The sequence below is a fragment of the Sciurus vulgaris genome (genome assembly GCF_902686455.1).
Source record: "Sciurus vulgaris genome assembly, chromosome: 17".
NCBI lineage: Eukaryota > Metazoa > Chordata > Mammalia > Rodentia > Sciuridae > Sciurus > Sciurus vulgaris.
This window is the reverse complement of record NC_136478.1, coordinates 50542533-50547193: the sequence shown is the minus strand read 5'-3', so window position 1 is coordinate 50547193 and position 4661 is coordinate 50542533. Positions and strand designations below refer to the sequence as shown.

The 4661-nt window shown below is 46.0% G+C and overlaps 1 pseudogene across 1 annotated transcript; it reads right to left on the bottom strand.

Moving 5' to 3' along the window:
- Positions 1–1676: 1676 nt before the first annotated feature.
- LOC306648493 (cysteine and histidine-rich domain-containing protein 1-like) lies at positions 1677–4134 on the bottom strand (annotated as a pseudogene). Its single transcript has 3 exons — positions 4071–4134; positions 2519–2803; positions 1677–2439 (listed from the first exon to the last, which is right to left on the bottom strand). The product of its transcript is annotated as a cysteine and histidine-rich domain-containing protein 1-like (transcript).
- Between the last annotated feature and the right edge of the window lie 527 nt (positions 4135–4661).

Here is a 4661-nt window from a genome sequence, read left to right as displayed (position 1 = left end):
TTTCGATTGCACATCTCAGAGTCATTTTGTTATACATCAGGACCACAGTCAGGGATGTGGGAAGATCCCCTTGTACTGTCAACAGAGATACAGCTTCAGGAGGCTGAAAGGAAAACATCAGAAGCAAGCGCACGATGGAGTCAGGTCAGAACAAAAGAGAGTTACTTTGGTTCTTTCCATTTCACTGATTATTTGCACCAACATGAGCATCTCCTGCTCCATTCTTCCATCTTCCGTGCCTGGTTTCTATGTTGTTCCAGGCACACAGAAATCCAGTGCACGTGCACTCCCACACAGACCCCAGCCTGCACGGAGACTATACTGGTCACTGAGCTCGAAGGCTGTGGACTGAGTGCTCTTATTCCAACATTCCCAGGATTTTCCTCAGACAGGTCGGTAACTTGGCGAGCTTCTTGAGACACGTTTGGCGTTAATCCATCACAAGCTGCTGCTATCTTATCACTTGGAAGGGCTGCCAGTGCAGATAAGGGCTGCAATTGTAAATGGAAGTGCTCGCCATGGACAGGTGCCCGGCCCCTCCTCTCCCCAGAATTCGCTTTCTGCCCCTTTCACCTGGTCTCTGCTGCCCCGGCCCTGCCCTCGCCCACCCCACCGCCCCTGGGAACTGCAGTATTTGAGATTTGGGCTTCAGCTTTTTCCAGTTGGGGTTTTAATCTTTGGCATGTCGGGGACTTGGGAGACTGATCTTCCACAGCTTGACATGAGAAGAAAAAGAAATGTCCTGGCTTTTTTTTTTTTTTTTAAAGAACTAAGCTATATTATTTAACGTGATAGTTGGTATAAAGCTAAGTTTATATATTTAGTTTTCTTATACTCTGTTGTAATTACACAAACTTTTAGATATATTTTTATACGTATGTTTCCATCAGCAAGGTCAGATAGAGATGATTTTATAGGTAATTGAATGTTTTCAGAGTTCAGACTGAAAATCAGGTCCCATTTACTCATAACACCATACAAAGACCTTGAATCAAGAAAAAGATTGACATTATTGCTTAAACTTATAAAATGGTGGATTTTAACCCAATTGATAGCTCTCTAGGCTTGTGTCCTGTACTCTTAGGTCCTACCATTTTCAGAGTAACATAGGTAATGATGTAATTTTAAAATTAAACTAACTGTGAATGAATTCTAATTTGTTGGTCACTGCACACATTCCCCTTAACCTGGTATATCACCTCAGAATTGATCCTCCTAGAAAAAGTAACTGTCCCACATGGAAAAAAAAGAAAGAAAGAAAGGCAGAACTTCACATCTTCCTTGAAGTTTTTCAAGTATTATAGGAACAAAAAGTTCATAAAGAAAAAAAAAACTGATTAAAAATTTGACATTTTCATCTTGCTTCAATAATTATGGGATCGTAGAAATATAAAAAACAAATGTCCCTTATTATTTACGTGTAATACACTCAGAAATACTGCCATTGCCCTTACGAGCTGTTTTCCAGCTTCTTCAAGTAAGGGACACAAATATGATTCTTCCAATGAGGAAATAGGAATGATCAATCTTAGGGAACCCAAAAAGATACATGGACATTGGCTTTTAAAACCAAAAACCTACTGTGACCCTGAAATGCCTGATTCAACCACAAAAAGTCAGGGCAGCAAGCCACCACACGTGCAGAATTCTGAAATAGGCACTGCCCTCCCCCCGCCTCAATCTCTGATATCTTCTGTTTGTTCTTTTTGCTTTTCCTGCTTTTTGGTTGTAGGTAGTTCAAGGCTTGCCCGCTGCACACGTTCAGCGTTTCCCATGGTGATCCCAATCTTTGTTGCAGTCATAGTTATGCAGCTTCGTTTTACATCCGACACACCCCATAGTTTCACATTTTGATGGACTTCCTTCTCTCCTTCAAATATGATGGGCACATTAAACAACGTACTGTTGTTCTCTACTCCACTGAGTTCTGGAAGTGAATTTTACCATATACCGACATGGTGACTTCACCCCCCCCGTCTGATGCCTCAGGTCTACATGGAACAACTATCTCCCCAGCATCCTTTTTAGTTCCCATGTTTCCCTGTGGTACAGCCTTCTTGGGCTAAGAAGGTATTAAAGTCACAGGTTTTCCTTGTATGACAGCTCCAATACTTCATCTTGTCATGGAAAACGGGGCCTCCAAAATGACATACACAGGCTTCTTCTAGACTCTGGGGACCCTGATATGTCTTTGGACACACTCCATTTTCACATGATGTCCCAATCTTAATTTCATCACTGACACCTTCTTTCTTATCGTCCTCATTTCCAGATGATCGTTTAAGTTTATCAAGTGCTCCTTTTAGGTAGGCAGATACTTTAACTTCCATACTGGTCCTTGGTTCAGCTGGGCTTGGCCTTTTGATCGCTTCTCCTGGTTTAGGGGCTTGAATTACGGGCTCCTGAAATTTGGGGTTCAATTCACATAGTTTGTTCTTTCTTTTTTTTTTTTTTTCTTTTTTTTTGCGGTACTGGGGATCAAACCCAGGGCCCTGTGCTTGTAACGCAAGCACTTTACCAACTGAGCTGTCTCTCCAGCCCAGATAGTGCTTTCTTTTCAGTAGTCTTGACTTCAGGCTTGACGGGCTCAGGTGGCTTCTCACTGTGTATCTATCTTTTGTACAGCCCACAGTGCTTAAGACATCAGAAAAATCAGTTGTTCTCCTCTGGCAACAGGACTAACCCTTTAATGCATCATGAAAGACGAGAACACCTGGGTGATATGTGCAGGCAACACTGGAATTGTCCTGGAGATTGAAGTGCAGGCCGCAGGCCCGATTGTAGCACAGCAAGGCCGTCTTCTCTTCCCACCGTTACAGCAAGGCCCAAACACCCGGGACTGCAAGACTGTGCGACTAACTCTGCATCCTGGCTGCTGGGCAGGAGACTCTGGCTTGGTGCCCTGCGTGGAGAGCACCTCCTACTCAGCTCTAGGTGGGCAAAGGCTGCCTTTGCTGATGACCAGGGGGCACTGACTTCACGTGCACACCACACGTAGGGTGCTGGACGCAGGTCCTGAGGAGGTGACAGGCGCCGTCTCTCTTTCAGGCAGTTCTTCCTCTGCCCCCTGTTTTCCTTCTGCCTTCAAACATGCTCTCGGAGAATGAAGGAGAGGTAGACAGAGAGAAGAAAAAAGGGAAGAGAAGCAGAAAGAAAGAAGAAAACCCACGCTCTGGCTCCGCGGACGCTGAAGCAAGAGGAGTTGCGGGGGCCTTCGGGTCACTGCAGGACCTGCCACGGGGGCCTGTTCTCCCTCCATCATTGGGAAGTGCTCTGTCACCGACGGCTCCCCAGATCTCAGCGCTCTTCCCACCTGAGCAAGACCGGTAAATGACGCTTGGGAACAACTGGTCAGCGTGACAAGCCTTTGCTCAATGGCCAGTGAAGTGGGAAACAGATTCTGGGCTTTTTTATTTTATTTCATTTTATTTTGTAGTAGGGGTTTGAACCCAGGCCCTCTTGACCACTGAGCCACATCCCCAGTCCTGTTGATTTTGGATTTTGAGACAGGGTCTCACTGGGTTGCTTAGGGCCTCACTGAGTTGCTGAGGCTGCCCTTGACCTTTCCATCCCCCTCCTCACCTCTCAAGTCAGTGGGATCACAGGTGGGCCCCACCAGGCCTAGCAATAATTCACAGTTTATCTTTTGCCTTCAGGAGCAGGGCATTCTTTCCTTACTTCCAGGGAATGGTCTCAGTCACTGGCATGTTGATTGCTTCTGTGACTGGGCCTGTTCCAGTAGGCTGTATGATCTTCTCCTGTGTGGACCTTTCATTATTGGCTGTTCCTTCTTCTATGAAACTGATATTAGAATTGATGATTCAGTTACAGGCTGCAAAGTCTGCCCGGGTTTGTCATGAGGACAAGGCCAGCTCAGCCTATTCACCATTGCACTCCTAGGGGCAGCTGCCCACATGTCCCCTTGCCCTGCCAGAACTTTCCTTCCTTGTGAACTGACTGAACTTCTCAACCCAGCTGGAAATCTCTTTTGGATTCACTTTCACTTCTAATCATAGAACCATCAACAGATTCAGAGGAAACGCACTGTGCAAACACACTTCATTGCTCACCTGACGTGATTTCTGAGAAATGCTCCCTGATACTCCAGAAGGAAGTTGTAGGAACACCATTCATTTCTCATGTGAGTTTTTGAGCATCTACTAGAAGTGAGACACTAAGTAGAAACCATAGAGCAGTCTAAACAGCAGACCATTCTGTAGGCAAGGCAGGAGGATCACAAGTTCAAAGCCAGCCTCAGCAACTCAGAGAGGCCCGAAGCAATTCAGTGGGACCCTGTGTCCAAATGAAAAAGAACCAGGGCTGGGGATGTGGCTCAGTGTTAGGTGCTCTGGGGTTGAATCCTCAGGACCCAAAAGAAAACACAAAGGAACCGGCCACGGGTGAGGAGAAGTGGTTGAGTCCTGGTTCTTTTATGAAGGATGGACTGTAGGGCTTTCCTATTCGTCCTAAGAAGGATGTGATGGAGAGGCAGAGGTCAAGCACCACACTGATATTTTTCGTTTATTTTTATTTTGAGTCAGGTTCTCACTAAGGTGCTGAGGCTGGCCTGGAACTTGCCATCCCCCTGCCTCAGCCTCCTGAGTTGCTGGGGTCTGAGGCGTGTGCCCCTGTAGCTGCCCTATGCTGAGGTTTTCATACTG